Raw genomic sequence first — 18,658 nt, 5'->3', positions numbered from 1 at the left:
TTCAAGTGAAAAACCCTATAAGCATTTGGATGAGTTTCTTAAAGTGTGTTCCACCGTGAAATACATGGACATGCTAGAAGAAGTGTTAAGACTCAAACTTTTTCCTTTTACCCACAAAGACAAGGCAAAATATTGGTTTAACAATCTTAGGCCTTTTTCGATAACTTCTTGGGCAGAAATGCAACAAGAGTTCTTGAAGAAGTATTACCCGGTTTCGAAGACTAATGCCATGAGAACTTCCATTCATGAATTTTCTCAAAGGCATGGGGAAATGTTTCATGAGGCATGGGAAAGATTCAATGACTTGCTTAGGAAGTGTCCACATCATGACATACCTCAGTGGCAATTAGTTCAATATTTCTTTGAAAGTTTACCGGATAATCACAAGGGTATGGTTGATGCATCTATGGGTGGTTCTTATCTTAATAAGCATGAAAATGATGTGTGAAAATTGTATGAAAGTATGAGTGAAAATTCCATGCATAGATCTTTGTCTTCTAAAAATGGTAGAAATCTAGGTGGAAGGAAGAATGTTGGCTTGTATCAAGTTGACAACTCCAATGATATAGCTGTCGAGATAAAATCCTTATCTCAAAGGTTTGATCAATTTTTGATCAACCAAACTTCGGCGAATCAAATGCCTACCTCCCCTAATCATGTTCATCATCGTGCATCTAATGAATCATGTATGACTTGTTCTAGTGTGTTACATTCTACTTCGAATTGTCCCCATGGACATGTACAAAATGACAAACATGAGCAAGCAAATGCCATTTTAGCTAACCAAGGGAATAATCCCTATAGCAATCATTATAATCCAAGTTGGAGGAACCATCTAAACTTTTCTTGGAAAAGCCAAGGGGAAGGCTCAAACCCTCCCCAAGGTGGTTTTCAAGGGAAGTATGTTCCACCTCCAATGCAAAGCCAAGGTTCCCAAGGTTTTAGATCATCGTCATTTCAATCACATAGAAACCAATTCTCTAATTCTCATTTTCCAAATCAACCATCTTATTCCCAAGGAAACTCTAGGAGTCCCGCTTTTGAAGACAAAGTTTTGACCGCTTTAGGCACTCTAGAGGCGAACACTCAATTGCTTCATTCTCACTCTCAATCCATTGCGAAGCTAGAAACCTAAGTAGGGCAAATAGCTAGTACTTTAAATGCTAGAGAGAAAAGGAAAATGCCTTTGAATGCCCCACCAAAGCAACAATGTGTTGTGGAGACTCATTCCTCATTAAAAGGTCCCACAATTGAGCATGTCAATACTGTGACAACTTTGAGAAGTGGGAAGATTGTCGACAACTAAGTAGGTATGTCCAATGAAGAGAGTGAACGGGTGCAATCAAAAGTTGACACCCATCCCATTTCACATTTTATTCCTCCTTCATTGCATATGCATGATCATCATGTTGAGAAAGCATTGAAAAATGATTTGAAAGATGAATCAAAGCATGATTTGAAAAAGGACTTGAAAAATTCTTGTGTTAATGATGTTTCAAAGAAAGATTTTGAAAAAGCTTTTGAGCCAAGAGCTCCATTTCTGAATGCTTTGAAAGGATCCATTTATCTTGATAAACAAAAGACCAAGACCAATCAAAACAATTGGGCTCTCTTAGACTTAGGAGCAAGTGTTAACCTTCTTCTATACTCAGTATATGTCAAATTGGGCTTAGGAGACTTGAAACCGACGTCGGTGGTTTTGCAACTTGTCGGCCGATCCATCAAAAAGCCTAGGGGTATCATTGAGAATGTTTTGATTAAAATTGATAAGTTTTTCTTCCCAGTCGATTTCGTTGTCATAGACACGGAACCGGTTCCAAATCTTAAGAGCCAAATTCCCGTTATCCTTAGCCGTCCTTTCTTGGCAACTTCAAATGCCAACATCAATTGTAGGACGGGGATAATAAAAATCTCATTTGGCCACATGAAATGAAGTTGAACATCTTTAACCTAACCCCGAATTCAATGGACCAACATAAAGAAGTGTGTGTTGTAGAGGAATGTGTAAACCATAAATTTGATAAAGTTAAGTCTTTACTTGATGTAGAACATTTCCATGGTTTGTCTAACAACTTAAAAGCATAGAAAGTTGCATTGAAGTCAAGTGTTCCAAGGGCATGGAAGCCTAAGAGTTGTTTTGACTAATGACCGTCAATGTCGTTTGAATCAAATCCAATGAGTTCCTTAAGGAGCAATTTGTTGGGTAGGATTCAGAAATCCATTCACCTCGTCAAGGAGGGGTTGCATAACAAGATATTTGATTCGGACTAAAAGAGCCTAACGTCTTGCTAGAGATGTTAAAGACTAGTAAATGCTTCATAGGGTTTACAACCCTATTCCTCCCTCATTTCTATTTTACTTTTCATTTCTTGCGTCGTCTAGATATGTTTTGGGGTTTATACACATTGATAAGAACTATGATTGAGAATGCATGCATTTTCATTTTGAAAATAGTTATTTTGTTCCTATTCGATCGATCTCAAAAGAAGTTCGATCGGTCAATCGAACATCCCTTCCTACATCCAATTATTTCTCTGTTCCATCAATCGAAATTTTCCTGCATAAATCAGCTCTCTATGTATCGATCGAAAATTTCTTTGGATCGATCTGAAAGTTCCTAGATCGATCCAACATTTTCTTGGACGCCCTCTCTGTGCATCGTTCGAACTTGTCTGCAAGTTTTCACCTGTTCGATCGATCGAAGTATCTTCTAGATCGATCTTGCATTGATCAATCTGTACCCCTTTTGTTGACTTTGATTTGACTACTCTTTTGAATTTTGAACTTTAATTTAATAAAAATCCAAAAATATTTTAAATTTTCAGTTTATTTTATTTTATTCTCAAAAAAAAAAAAAAAAATCAACAATATTTTTAATTTTAGGAAATTTTTCAAAAATCTAAAAATATTTTCATTTTATCTTATTTTACTTTTTATTTATTATTTTTATTTTTGTTTTTATTTATTTATTTATTTTCTTTTTATTTTTATCTTAAAAATATTTTCAAAAATTCCAAAAGATTTTTATTAATTTTATTATCCAAAAATCCAAAAAAATATTTTCTTTTTAATTCCATTTTATTTAAAATTTTCTAAAAATCCATAAAATATTTTCAGTTTTGAAAAATTCAAAATTAAAAAAAAATAAATAAATAAATAAATAAATAAAACTTTGTCATTTGAAGCATAGATTGATCTGTGTTCTTTCAAGATCGATTTATGTTTAATCGATCTGAGATTTTTCCAGATCGATTGAACTTGTCGGGACCAGTTTTTTAAATAAAACCCTAGGGTCATTTTGATCAATTTGTAAATCGATATTAGACCCTCATCTCTCTCGACCTCCACTTCTCTCGTTCGTATTTGGTAAGTTTTAGTTTTAGTTTCCATTTTCAAGCTTCAATCTATATGATTTTGATGATTCCATGATAGATCTGAGGTTGCCGTATTGATTTGTTTCCATCTTTGATACTTTGAACACATGTGTATATATATGTATATATTTGTGTATATATTTGATTCCAAATTGATTTGGAGGGTCACGTGCCCAAATAAGTGCCCATTTGTGTGTTGTTGAGGAATTGTGGAACCCACGAGCTTGCTAGGGTGCCCCCGTGCCATCTACGTCACAGATCTATGACTGTTTGCATTCTTAGCAGAGTTCGATCGATCTCTATTTTTCTGAGATTGATCTGGTAGGCCAGATCGATCCACCTTGGATCGATCTCATATTTTCCTGACGATCGAACCTCACAGATTTGCCTATACACTTCACACACCATCTTTTGTGTTCCATGCTATCTTATTTATGCCCAATGCCTGTGTTTTCCACATTGGATGCATTCTATACTTATATTGTTTAGCACGTTTCACTTGGTCACTGTTTATTTGGCTGCGTCATCACTTGCATAGATTCATGATTATTATTCTGAGTTGTCTATCTTATTTGACATACATGTTTCTATATACTATGCTTCAATTCTTTATGCCGGTACTAACTTATTCTATAAGTGTTTTTCTTTCTATTTTACAGGCTATGGCTAGGGTAAAGACTGTTGCCCGTAGGCATTATCCATACCAAGTAAGGTAGCGAGTAGAGGAGCAGGCAAGACCATCTCATGTTCAGGACCCCATTCTAGAGCCAGCTCCAGAGCAAGTTAATGAGGCTGAGCAGCCTGAGCAGTTAGAGGAGTATCCAGAGGCAGCTCCAGCTCAATCCCCTTCAGCCGACTCTAGACTATAGTCTTCAACTTCTACATCATCTTATTCAGCTTAGGCTGCGCATATACCTTCTCCCTCACCACCACCGGCACAGCCAGGCCAGGACCGCGACAAACCTAGCAGGAGATACTCACGCCTTGAGGTGGTGCATGAGTCAGTATTTGATATTGTTTTCTTCTCCCGGTATCTCCTAACCCGGTCAACTTACGATGATATTAACCAGAGGGTCTTTTCAGCTATTTTAGCCCCAGTCACCTATCCAGTTTACCCGCGGCTTGTTCGGTTATTCTACCAGAACCTCCGGCCGACTCCGAGTAACCTATCAGAGATGCACACTACTATTGATGGCCACCCCATCCGGATCACAGTTGATATTCTTGCCAGATCTTCTCGATGCCCGTATGTCTGCCCTCTTGATGTTCATTATCCTCTCTTTGAGTGAAGGCCTTCTTACGTAGACAAAGCCATGGCACTAACTGGCCACTATGCAGACGGCGATACTTTCGCTACCCAGACTTATCTGCCCGATAACCTTTGGTTCTACGATTCGGTACTATTCTGAAACATATTTATGGTAGGCCATAAGATCCAGAGGCGTTCAAACTTTCTGGTTGCTTTATATGCATTCTATACAGGCCACTGGGTATCTATGCCGGCACTTTACTAGAGTGTCATAATGAGATTGTATTTGACTTACATTAGCAAGGCCAAGCCCAGGCCTAGGCGAGCCATTTTCCTCCCATTTAGCCATCTTATCACTCAGATCCTCCGAGATCAGCGCTATCCTTTCCACCCAGATGAGTATCTAGAGATAGGAGCTTGCCATTATGGCAAGAAGGAGTGGAATAAGAGCTATAATGCTCTTATCAAGAGTTTGGTGGAGGACGCTGTTCTAGCAGCTGAGGAGCTTGAGGAGGAGGAGATGGCAGCAGCAGCAGCAGCCGAAGCAGCACCAGATGCACCAGCAGCTGTAGTACATATGGAGATCGATCTGGAGAAGGAGCCTCCAGCAGAGGAGTTAACACATCACTCTCCAGCGGGGTCACCATTACATTTCCAGGAGCAGGCTCAGGATGCACATCATTTTCCTGATCCAGTGGTACTTGAGGCTCCAGCACCGATACCCGGCTTTGGAGAGGGTATCCAGGCCTTGGAGGATGTAGTTGTCACTTTTCAGTCAGATGTGGCATCTCTCCGCTTTGATGTCATAGCTGTGCTACAGGGCATATCCAGATATATCAGGGGATCACGCCCCACTCGCCCCTACCTCATCTGCTTGATCTCTATTCCTCTCTTTCATTATTCCATTATATTTGTGATACATTACTGCTCTTTTGATACTGTTGTGATATTTTTGCGGCTAATCTGTCGGCCCTATTACTGTGATGTATCATATACTGCTTTTATTTTCCTATTTTATGCATGATCTTTTGGATGTCATATTCTTCTATTGATATATCTTTCTGTGACTGACTCCATTATCAAGTGCATCCCAATGACTTCGATGAGAGAGTTGTGACGGCCTAAGTTTTTCAACCCGGTGCGTCAGTGATGAACCGAAAGTTGATCCGATAACGGATCTGAAATGCGGAAACAAATGATAAACCAAGGTCTCAAGAGATAAGAGTCACTCCTAAGACACATATGTGACCCTCCATGAGGTCACGGAACTTAAAGAGGACCAAAAACGGAAACAAATGTCAAAAAGGACAAAATTTGCTATCCAAGGGGCAAAAAGGTCAATTCACAATTAAAAGGAGAAAATTGACTCTAAACAAGTCAAAAAAGGTTAATACAATTTAATCTAATCATTTTGAAACATTCCAAGAGGTTCCATGAACATTGGCTAAGAATTCCACAAAATGCCCTGTCCCGGTTGAAGTGAAAACTAACACTGCTTCACTAAAATATATATAACTCCCACCATGTTCGGAATTTGAGAATGGAATTGGTACCATTGGAAATCTGACTCAAAATCCTTGAGTTTAGGCTCAAGAATCACCTTATTTGGATTAGAAACGAAGAAGTTATGACCAGTTGAAGTCGGATGATCAGTGCTGGAACTCCACAGAGACTAGGCTCGGGATCAAGCTATATCGGTCGACCGAAATGGACTTTTGGATGACCAAAATGGAAGTGTTGAGACCTAAAATCATGAAGAAAAGGTTCGTGTTGCTTCGGTAGACCGAAATAAAGGTTCGGTCGACCGAAATGACTCATGGACAGTGCATTTGGCTACTGGAATGTGATTTTACTGTGCATTGGCAATTCCATTTGCCATCGGTCAAATGAAATGGAGTTTCAATCGACCAAAACACCACAAAAAGCTGCTAAAAAGGCTGCTATGGGTCCAAGGTGTTAAGGTTCAACCTCAACTTTGAATCCCATGATGTTTTGGTTCACAATGAATATGTAAAAACTATTTTTTCATGAGTTTTGAGAATGTGAACATGTCAACAACTTTGATATCAATAAATAAACATAAAACAATGGCCCATGGCCTCATACACATCATTTACAAGATTTTCATATGTCAAACCTCAAACTTTGGTTTAAATACACTTTTGACGCAAAGGTTGATACCAAAAGTGTCTAAGTACAAAAGTATACATGTTTGGCCCTTGGCCTCTTTACATACATGTTTATAATCGCAAAAGTAAATGTTTGAGTGTCATTACATATCATGAAAGCTACTAAAGCTCCAAAAGTACCATACACCCATGGCATTCAAAATGTGATATCAAAAGAAAGGCATGTTAAACATTTGCATGTCAATATACAAAAATGCTTCATTTAGCTCAAAAGCTTCTAAGGATGATGAGCCTCCAAGAACATAGTCTCTTTACCTGAAAAACAACCCAAACCACTAGGGTGAGTAATCAAGTTACTCGTAGGATGTGGTGCATGCGCATACCCTACAGTTTCAAGTATAATGTGAACCAAACATAGACCATCACAAGGGTGCATTCCACCTAACGTCTATGTTCCCATGGTGCTCTAAGGGATCATCTCAAGCTATACAAATGTTGATCGGTAAACACGTAACATCCCAGTATACATAAGCAAGTACACCAACCACATTAAAACTAAGATTTACCAAATCACAAGCTACAAGAAATCCATGATTTACAACTTGGAAAGTAATGCGAAATCAAGTAATGGAAAGACTAGGATATGTGGCCACAAGACCATGCAAGTTATTTTGGGTAATTATGACCCACAAGGTACTACCTAATGTGCACTATGACTTAGGAGAACTTCTATCCTCCGTACTAGAACCAAACTCTAGCCATCAAACATTTCATATCCTTACAAGCTTCCAAAAATCAACAAGTTCATGTCATTTATACAATCTTAATGCATGAACTACCTACCAAGCACAAGTAGGGTAAAACAACACAAACCATGCCCTAAGGTTTCATGTCTAAAGTGGCAAGCTAATGATACTACACATTATGCCACATGGAATTAATATTAATGTAGGCCACAATTACTAATTATACAACATAACAATTTACCTACAAGTAATTTCAAGTGATACTTACAAGACTTTCAATCAAATCTATATTACTTAACAACTCAAGAGCAATTTCAAGATATTCATCATAAATCCACAATGAAATCACAAGTATTAGGCAAACCATTAAACAATAACCTACCTATACAATTTAATAGTCATATACATGCTTTAATCCACAAATCCTAAGTCTAGCATATAAAATCTCTATTCATATGCAACTACAAGAATTTTAAAGCATGTAATCAATATATATCAAGCTCCAATATATATAAAACCCAAAGAGGATAAACATACAACCACCCCTACATCAATAGAGAATTGAATCTCTATAATCCAAGCAACCAAGCCCCAAATGGAAAACAAGCTTAGGGTTATTGAAGAGGGGGATGAGAGGAATCTTTTCTCTCCCAATGTTTCTACTCTAAGGTGTAAGGAAGTGAGCCAAATTGAAGGGAGAAGCTATGAATAAAGCTTTCCTCCAATGGTGTATTTGCTAGGGTTCAAGAGAGATAATGAAATGAAGAAGGTAAAGTGTAAAAATGGTGAGTGGAAAGGCTAGAAATCCTTCACTCACTATGTGCTCTTGCACTACCTCTCTTACACACACAATGCAAGACTAAACCTTAATCCTACACTTGCCACTAATCCAATGCCTCTTCCACGACTAAATCCCAAACCCACACTTGTCACAAATCAAAGGCTACATGTGCACTAATCTAAGGCCAACACATGGATGATTCTCCACCCACCAAATGCCAAGAAGTCATGGTGCCAAGTCTCTTCACCTAAATGCCAACAAATGGCTCCATGAGAGTGTGACACTTGTCACACTTTTCAAAAATTGCAAAATGGTCATTTTTTAAAATATCTTCTAAAATAAATTGCAAAAAGGTCCCTGAAACGAAAAATAATTATTTTACATAATTACACTAAAACCCCAAAAGTTATAAATAATTACACGTTCATGCCCTTTACAAGGAAAGTACTAATCTAGCATGTTTTTCAAGAAAAGTAAAAATACCATTGTCATGGAAATCAAATACCATGAATGCTTGCAAAATCGAAATCAAATCCGAGCACAACAAGTGAGGTTATGCAAGGAAAAACGAAAAATGGGAAAAAGACGAAATAGGGAAAAGATAAAAAAAAAAAAAAAAAAAAAAAAAAAAAAAAAAAAAAAAGACGAAAAAAGAAAATCGCCGAAAATGGAAAAGGAGGAAAAAGACCGGGTCATTACAACCTACCCTCCTGAAAAGGATTTTGTCCCCGAAATTGAGTCGTACCTGAAAGAGAGAACAAATGGGGATACCGAGAGCGAACCTCGTGTTCGAGCTCCCAGGTAGCCTCCTCAACGCCGTAATGTCTCCACAAGACCTTAACCAATGGAATGGTCTTGGTTCGCAAAACTTGCTCCCGTGAATCAAGAATCTGGACCGGACCTTCCTCGTAGGTCACGTCCTCATCAACAAAAACATCTGTCCACCGTAAAACATGCGATGGATCCGACTCGTACTTCCTTAACATAGATACATGGAAAATGTCGTGAACCCTATCCAGGTCTGGCGGCAATACCTAACGATAAACAACTTCACCGATGTGCTCTAAAATCTAAACTGATCCAATGAACCTAGGAGACAACTTTCCTGTCTGTCTAAATCACAAAAGTCCCTTCCGTGGAGAAATCTTGAGAAAGAAGTGGTCCCTTACCTCAAAAGACAAGGATCTCCTCCTCTTGTCAGCGTAACTCTTCTGCCTGTTCTGAGCTGTAGCTAACCACCGCCGAATCAACTTGATCTTCTCTGTAGTCTCAAAAACAATATCGGGACCTAAGGCGACTGTATCACCTACCTCGGCCCAACAAACTGGAGATCTATAAGGTCTACCATACAACGCCTTAAAAGGTGCCATGCCAATACTGGTCTGGTAACTGTTGTTGTAGGCAAACTCAACTAAGGGTAAGTAGTCCTCCCAACTACCCCCAAAATCCAAAATGCAAGCCCATAGCATATCCTCCAATATCTGAATGGTACGCTCTGACTGACCATCAGTCTAAGGATGGAATGCCGTGCTGAAATGAAGCCCCATGTCAAGAGCCTCCCGAAAACTCTGCCAAAAGTGAGACGTGAACCTGGGATCCTTATCCAAAATAATGGATACTGGAACCCCGTGAAGCTTGACAATCTGCCCCACATATAGTCCACTAAGCCTCTCTGCGTCATCTGTCACTACCATAGGCAAAAATTGAGCCGTCTTAGTCAATTTATCAACAATGACCCAAACGGCATCATTCCTTGCCTTAGATCTCGGAAGTCCCATCATGAAATCCATACTGATGTGCTCCCACTTCCACTCTACCACTGGTAGTGGTTACAACAACCCTGCCGGTCTCTGATGCTCTGCCTTCACTTGCTGACAAGTAAGGCATTTAGCCACGAACTGAGAAACATCCCGTTTCATGCCTTTCCACCAAAACTGTCTCTGCAAATTATGATACATCTTTGTACCACCAGGATGAACTGCAAGTCGAGAATGGTGAAAATCCCGAAGAACAATGTCACGACAAGATAAAGGAATAACCATCTTCCCTCTGTACCTGAGACCACCGTCCAAATGCAAGGTCCAACCCTCTACATTCTCGCCACCTGAAATTCGATCGTGGATGGACTTCATCTCCCCATCCTCCTGCTGTGCCTCAATAACTCTACTAACAAGAGCTGGTTGAGCCACAAGGCTAAACAAAATAACTGGTGAAACATCCTCATACAACTACAAACCAAGATCTACAAGCTCTTCTAGCATCTTCCATCTGTGAATGGAAATGCTAGCAAGAGTACCCCGTGATTTCCTACTCAATGCATTGGCCACCACATTGGCCTTCCTTGGATGATACTGCAACATAAAGTTATAGTCCTCCATGAACTCAACCCATCTGCACTATCTCAAATTCAAATCCTTCTGAGAGAAGAGATATTTGAGACTCTTGTGATCGGAGAAAACTTCAAACTTCTCCCCATATAAATAGTGTCTCCACCCTTTAAGGGCAAAGATAACTGCTGCTAACTCCAAGTCATGTGTCAGATAGTTCAACTCGTGAGTCTTCAATTGTCGAGACCCATAAGCTACCACCCGCTCAGTCTGCATCATAACATAACCTAAACCTTCTCACGAAGCATCACAATAGACCACGTAACCCAAACCACGTTCAGGTATGATCAAAACTGGAGCTGATGTCAACCTGACCTTCAACTCCTGAAAAGCAAAATCACAAGCCTCATTCCATATGAACTTGACTCCCTTGTGAGTAAGTCGAGTCATAGGTGCCGCTAAACGAGAGAAATCCCAAACAAATCTCCTGTAATAGCCGGCTAGGCCAAGAAAGCTTTGAATCTCAAACACTGTCTTCGGACGCTCCCAATCCATTACAGACTCAATCTTCGACGGATCTACTATAATACTACCCCCTGACACGACGTGTCCAAGGAACTTTACCTCTGGTAGCCAAAATTCGCACCCTAAGGATCTGTAAAACTGCTCTCAAGTGACACTCATGCTCCTCCCTCGAAGCTGAGTACACGAGAATTTCATCAACGAACACCACCACAAACTTGTCAAGATAGTCACTGAATACACGGTACATCAAGTCCATGAAAGCTGCTGGAGCATTGGTCAAACCAAATGGCATCACCAGAAACTCATAATGGCCATACCGTGTACAAAAAGCGGTCTTAGATATATCCTCATCCTTAACCCTTAACTGATAGTATCCCGACCTCAAATCAATCTTCGAAAAGCATGTCGTTCCTTTCAACTGATCAAACAAGTCATCAATCCTAGGCAAAGGATACTTGTTCTTGACCGTAGCTTGATTCAACTTGCGATAATCGATGCAAAGTCTCAAAGACCTATCCTTCTTCTTGGCAAAAAGAACTGGTGCTCCCCATGGTAAAGCACTAGGACGAATGAAGCCCTTAGCTTTCAAATCATCCAACAGACCTTTCAACTCATCAAGCTCTGCCGGTGTTATAAGGTACGGTGCCATAGAGATGGGTGTCGTGCCGGGAATGACATCAATGGCAAAAACCACTTCCCCTAAAGGAGGTAACTCCGTTAGCTCCTCTGGAAAGACATCAACAAAATCCTCAACAACTGCCAGAAAAATGCTGCCCAAATTGCTATCTTCATCAACTAGCAAACTAGCCAAGTAGGATCTGTGGCGACTCCAGTCACCAATGCTGAAAACCATAACCGGGTGGGAATCACTTCAATCTCCCACAAAATGGAAACAATCTCCCTTGGGAGATTAAACGGACACCCTACCATGGAAGCAATCAATCGTAGCCCGAAAGAATGACAACCAATCCATCCCGAGAATGACGTCAAAGCCCGTCATGTCGAGAACAATAAAATCGAACTCTAAGGTCCGCCCAGCTATCTCAATAGCACAACCCTGACAAACACGATCCAAAAACAATGGACCCCCAACTAGTGTGTCAACACAAAGAAGACTATTCCAAAGTGTGACCTCTAGACCCAATGAATGTGCAAATGATGCAGAAATGAAAGAACGCGATGCACCTGTGTCAACAAGAACTCTAGCCCAAGAACTGAAAACTGGAAAGATACCTCAAACTATAGAAGTCCTTGCGGAGGTATCGGCCTGTGACAATGCGTAAGCCCGTCCCTGAGCCCCCGACTGCTGAGAACTGCCCTGGTGGCTAAACTGATGTCCAGAAGCAGTAAGTGTAGAACCTCTGACCGGATAAGAACCAACTGGCGACGCCATCGGCTGTGGTGCCTGAGGCACCCTAAAACCTGACTGCACAACTGCTGACTGTGCCGGTACGACCTGTGAACCTATGTCACTTTGAGTTCTGCCTTGCAATTTCGGACACTCTCTCCTGAAGTGACCTGGTTGCTTGCAATAATGACAAGCTCCGCGAACCCCCTTCGTCGAACATGTAGGCTTACTAGCCTGTGACTGACTGGCCTGTGGCTTGTTTCTTGATGATTTGTAGCACACCCTTAGTTTACTTAGTTTAATTTCATGTCTTTAGTGTAGATGTAGTGTAGTTGCTTTAAATTCATAAATAGGTGGACAATATACTCTTGTTCTTTGGTGTTCCATACTTATGAATGCATTAGATATATGTTTCTAGATAGTTGTGTGTGCATAAATTGTGGTTTCATTGAATGGATTTTGGTCTCATTTTATAGGTTGTGCTTTCCATTTGATTTGGCATGACAATCTATGCTTATTTGTCATCCATGCCTAGTTTCAATTAATGTCACACACACGCACACACAATTTACAAGTCAATTTCCCCATTAATATACAATTGCTAGTGTCTAGTGAAGTCAAGTTTAGTGGTAAGCTCTAGTACCCCAAGTCCTCCCCTCTATATCTTTCTCTACTTTATTAATCATTGGATTTTGTTTACTTTAATTTCATTTGCATAATAGCTTAATCAATCAATCTAACCAATCTTTGATCACTTGACCAACTAACCCTATATATTGTTTCCATTGCTAATGCATGCCTATAATCCCTTGGAACGATCCCTACTCACCCTAACTATATTTTTAGTTAGAGGTAGTAGTGGCTTTTATAAATTTAAAACTTGGCTACATTGCACACTCACACTCTTAGTGCAACATCTTTTCAAGAGTTGGTGTAGCGACACATCACACACTAGCAAACTCAAATCAAATATCAAATGGGATAAGATAAGTAAATCAAGCATTCTAAGCTAATATAGCACAAGATGAAAGAGAGATATGAGATCAAGCCCAATACAAAATATGAATGTAGTCCCAATAGAAAATATGAAAGTAGCATGACTACACATAAGGGCACAATGGTGAATTTTTTAATATTTTTCATTTAATGAAAGCAAGTATATACAAAATGAAATAAAAACATAGAATAAAATGTATGAACAAAATACAAAAAGAAAAATAAATAAGGTAAAATGTAATGAAAGAATATGTACAATGCAAAAAATAGAAAACAAAAAAGTAAAGAAGGATGCAAGAATAAAATAAGAAAAAATGAAAATAAAATTTTTTTATTTCTTTTATTTTATGTTTTTTGTGTTTTACACATAATAAGTATGTACACCAAAATAAAATGCAATAAAATAAAATTACAATGAAAGAAAATGCAATGAAATAAAATAAAAAATGCGAAACTTTTTTTTATTGCATAGTGGTGAGTATAGTGGCTACTATTCCCGCCTGTCACGCGGGTGACCCGGGTTCGATCCTCGGCAACGGCGCCAAAATTTGACAAGCCCCTTTCTATGTGTTTAGAAAATGAACTTTGTAATGCGAGAGGTTGCTTCGTAAGGTCAAAATAAGAATGTGGTTTATAAAGCCTTTCTAGTCAAATTTACATTTATAAAACCCACTACAATAACTAATGAAGCATTGCGAGTAGGGATTGTCCGCAGGGATTATACGTGTTGAAATTTAATTTTGACTTTATTATATTAATTGATTGCAAAAGAGAGAGAATAGTTGATTAAATTAAGATGTAAGGAATTACAATGTAGTTAAAATAAACTAAGTTGAGTTAGGGATTTAAGAGATGAGAAGTGAGGTCTTGGGGTGCATTGGAATCGCTACCAAGCTCGTTCACCAAACCACACACTTTTAACTAATTTAGGGAAAAAATTCTTGTGAACAAAATGCGACTACCAATTGCAATATTAAGCATAGACCATCAAATTCAATAATGAATTGCCTACGTAACCAACAATTAAACTAAGTGTAGAACAACCCATCAATTCTAAGCATGACCCATCAAATTAGTCACAATTGTAGCACATATCAATCTAGAGAATCATGGAATTTGTAATAATAAGCCATGGAATATCAAATCAAGTAAAGATTGTCTACCTACCTACAAACATGAATTAAATTGTAGAACAACCCATCAAGCACAAACATAATCCATCAAATTAATTGACAAACCCATCTAATAAAAACCATGTTTGGCCATCACTAGATTCTCAATCAACCACACATAGACATGCAATTAATATAAAAAAACTAGTGTAGAGATCAATTCCCAAATAAACACACATAAGACAACATGTAATCACATAGAGAATCAATAGAAAGAATTAATCCATAGAAATCAAAGGAGAACCCAAGAATCATTAAATTCACAAGGATAAAACATTAATCACAAGATATTCTTCCCCAAAAAGTATAAAAGAGATAGAGGTTTAGATTACAAACTTGGGGCTCGTTCAAGCCCCAAGGAAAAGTCTAGCCAATCATGGAGGAGGTGGGTGTGATCTTGGAACCCTCAAGGGCAATCCCCAAACATGGCTCCATCTTCTTCCTCTTTTTCTTTGTTGAATTCTAGAGAGAGAGAGTGTATAGATTTTGAGATGTGTTCTTAGTGCCTCCACTCTTCTCTTTTCTTCTAACCCTAATCTCTAACTTTTCTAGAGAGAGAAAATAAAAATTGCAATGAAATAAAATTGAAAATAAAAGATTTTTTTTACAAAATGGTTTAATTCCTTTTAAATACAAAGTCCTTAAAGTAGTGAACAAGTCAGAAAATAAGTCCTTAAAATATCTAATCCCGCAACTATGTGGTAAGTAGAGTTCGGGCGCGCGGGAATTAGACAGCTTGCTGCTAACGTATTTTCGATCGATTAAAGAAATCTTCGATCGATCGAAGAAATCTCGATCTATCCAAAAATTTTGCATTTTTTGACCTTTTTTTGGATTTTTCTAGAATCTTCTCAGAACTTTTACTTGACTCCAAAAAGGCTGTAATAGACAATTTTTAGCCCATTTGAACCTTATTGACCTGAAATAGATGAAAACACAAATAAGTACTAAAACATGGAAATAAAGATAGATGAATTGACTAAAATACCCTCGCTTAGGTGCTAAAATGCGTCACATTTGAGCACTCATTAGCCATGTAAGCATACATTATCTAGTCAATCTAGTGAATAGCACAACATATCAAATTAAACCATTAATCCTTCCATAAGTCCACAATTAATGCACACTCATTAAATTAGTGAAATATACTACTTATATTCATAAGCATGGAACATCAAACAAGAAGAATGGATTGTCCACCTATCTAAGTAGGTAAGGCAATTACACTACAACTAAATTAGTGACATGAAAATTAAACTAATTAAACTAAAGAGGTGGCACAATCCATCAAGAAATAAGTATAAACCATCAAACAAACAACAAGAGTAATCCATTTAAGCACCATACCTTGACCATCACTAAATTCATAATATCAACACACATAGACATGCATCAATGTCACAAAATCTAATGACAAGCACATGAACATTCATTTTAGCATACATAGACATATGGATAGAATTAAATGATCAATTGGAAGTATTAAATTACAAAAAACATTGTAGAAACAAGATTTATGTATATAAAATGTCAAGACAAAAATACAACACAAATCCCCATTAATTACAAAATATCAAAGTCTAGGAGGCATGCTTAGGGTTATCTCTAGCCCCAAGAGAATGGTTTAGCCACTCATTGATGTTGTTATCTAACCCTTAAGGGCTATCTCCATGGTAGAATTCATCCTCCTCCTCTTGTGTTCTTAATAGAAACCCTAGATGAGTGGAAGAACTTTCCCAAATTGCATATTTTTTTCTCTAATCTCTAGCCAAGCCCCTCTCTCTAACCAACCTTTCTTACTAAAAATGGCTAAAATCCTTATATAGGTAGCTCAAATGTCACACACAATGGTCAGACCTCGTGCACTAGGACCTCCAAATGATTGCACCATGAGCACACCTTTAATTTGGCTTGAAATCTATTTTTCACGCAACTTGAGGCAGTTCGATCAAACATGGCGGCGCACTTTTTGGATAAGGACAAGGCTGAGATATTTTTGGAAAAAGGACAAAAGTGGTAGGTGAGGATAAGATCAAAAGGGTTCAATCGATCAGAGGAAAGGTTGGATTGATCGAATAAGAAATTTTCCTGAGGATAAGGATAAAGGGCTCGATCTATCATGGCAGGGTTGGAACGATCACAGTGTGATCAATCGTAGCTTGGTTCAATTGATCAGAGAAGACTTTTTCATCACTTCGCTTCCACTTTGCTCCTTTCTTCCACTAGGCTTGAGATTGCTTCTTTTAATGCTCTAATTCAGCTGAATTGACTTATTTTGGGGATAAGTGCCTGAAAAGGGAAATAACATGAAATTAGACTAAAATGAAAAAATAAGATAGAATAAGGCCCTAGAACATTCAAGATTAAGGGGATTAAATGGGCACTTTTCAGCGCTTATCACAAATGGTAAATGGGCATTACGAGCCAAATGCCAAAACTTGCACCAAAAATCAACTGGCAAAATACTACCATGGGCCGAGCACCAGATACATGCCCAAAATGAAACAACAACAGGACATAAAAAGTTGGAACAACATTTGGAGTGTTCGACAGCGATGGGATTGGTAAAAACATACTTATATGTATATTCATTTCATTTGATCATTCAGAGCAAGCTCAAAGTTACAAAAATGAAATGTCTTGATGAAATGAAAATAAAAAACTGGCACATCTACAAGATCCTAGCCAACACTATCTGTTCCCTCAATCTCCTTGGTGCCCTCGGTATTTGATAAGTGCTCAAATGTGACGCATTTTAGCACCTAAGCGAGGGTATTTTAGTCCATTCATCTATCTTACTTTCATGTCTTTGATACTTATTTATGTTTTTGTCTATTTTAGGTCAATAAGGTTCAAACGGGCTAAAAATGGTCTATTACATCCTTTTTGGAGTCAAACAAAAGTTCCTAGAAGATTTCAGAAAAATCTGGAAAAAGGTTAAAAATGCTGAAAATTTGGATGGATCGAAGATTTCTTCGATCGATCGAAGATATTTTGGATCAATAGAAACTTTGATCGATCAAAGATGTGCTGGCAGCGAGCCGTTTTATTCCCGCGCACCCGAACTCCACCTACCACATAGTTGCGGGATTAAATATTTTAAGGGCTTATTTTCTGACTTGTTCATTACTCCAATGACCTTTTATAAAGGGGGAATTGAACCATTTTGCAATATATCTTTTTGTCTTCAATTTTATTAGATTGTAATTTTTATTTTCTCTCTCTAGAAAAGTTAGAGATTAGGGTTAGAAGAAAAGAGAAGAGTAGAGGCTCCACGAACACATCTCAAGATCTACACACTCTCTCTCTCTAGAATTCAACAAAGAAGAAGGGGAAGAAGATGGAACCATGTTTGGGGATTACCCTTGAGGGTTCCAAGATCACACCCACCTCCTCCATGATTGGCTAGACTTCTCTTTGGGGCTTGGATGAGCCCCAAGTTTGTAATCTAAACCTCTATCTTTTCATACTTTTTGGGGAATGATATCTTGTGATTAATGTTCTAGCCTTGTGAATTTAATGAGTGTTGGTATATTTCTATAATTTCTATGGTTTAATTCTTCCTATTAATTCTTAAATTTATTTACATGTCTATGTGTGATTAAATTTGGAATTATGTCTTATATGATTCATATGGTTTAATTTTTCCTATTGATTCTCTTTATGATTACATGTTGTCTTATATGTGATTATTTGGAATTGATCTCAACACTAGTTTCTCTATATTGGTTGCATATCTATGTGTGATTAATTAAGGATCTAGTGATGGCTATGCGTGGTATTCATTGAATGGGTTTGTCAAGTAATTTGGCGGATTATTCTTATTCTTGATGGGTTGCTCTACAATTTAATTCATGCTTGGAGGGAGGTAGACAATCTTTATTTGATTCAATATTCCATGGCGTATTATTGCAAATTCCATGATTTTCTAGATTGATGTGTGCTACAATTGTGACTAGTTTGATGGGTCATGCTTAGAATTAATGGGTTGTGCTACACTTAGTTTATTTG

General features: G+C 38.2%; 1 pseudogene; it reads right to left on the bottom strand.

The window, feature by feature from the left end:
- Positions 1-235: 235 nt before the first annotated feature.
- LOC132267760 (small nucleolar RNA R71) lies at positions 236-333 on the bottom strand (annotated as a pseudogene).
- Positions 334-18,658: the final 18,325 nt, after the last annotated feature.

Source organism: Cornus florida, unplaced genomic scaffold (assembly GCF_030987335.1).
Source record: "Cornus florida cultivar Cherokee Brave unplaced genomic scaffold, ASM3098733v1 CherokeeBrave_3.0.0_Hap2_Chr07, whole genome shotgun sequence".
Taxonomy (NCBI): Eukaryota; Viridiplantae; Streptophyta; class Magnoliopsida; order Cornales; family Cornaceae; genus Cornus; species Cornus florida.
This window is presented reverse-complemented; position numbering and strand designations above follow the sequence as displayed.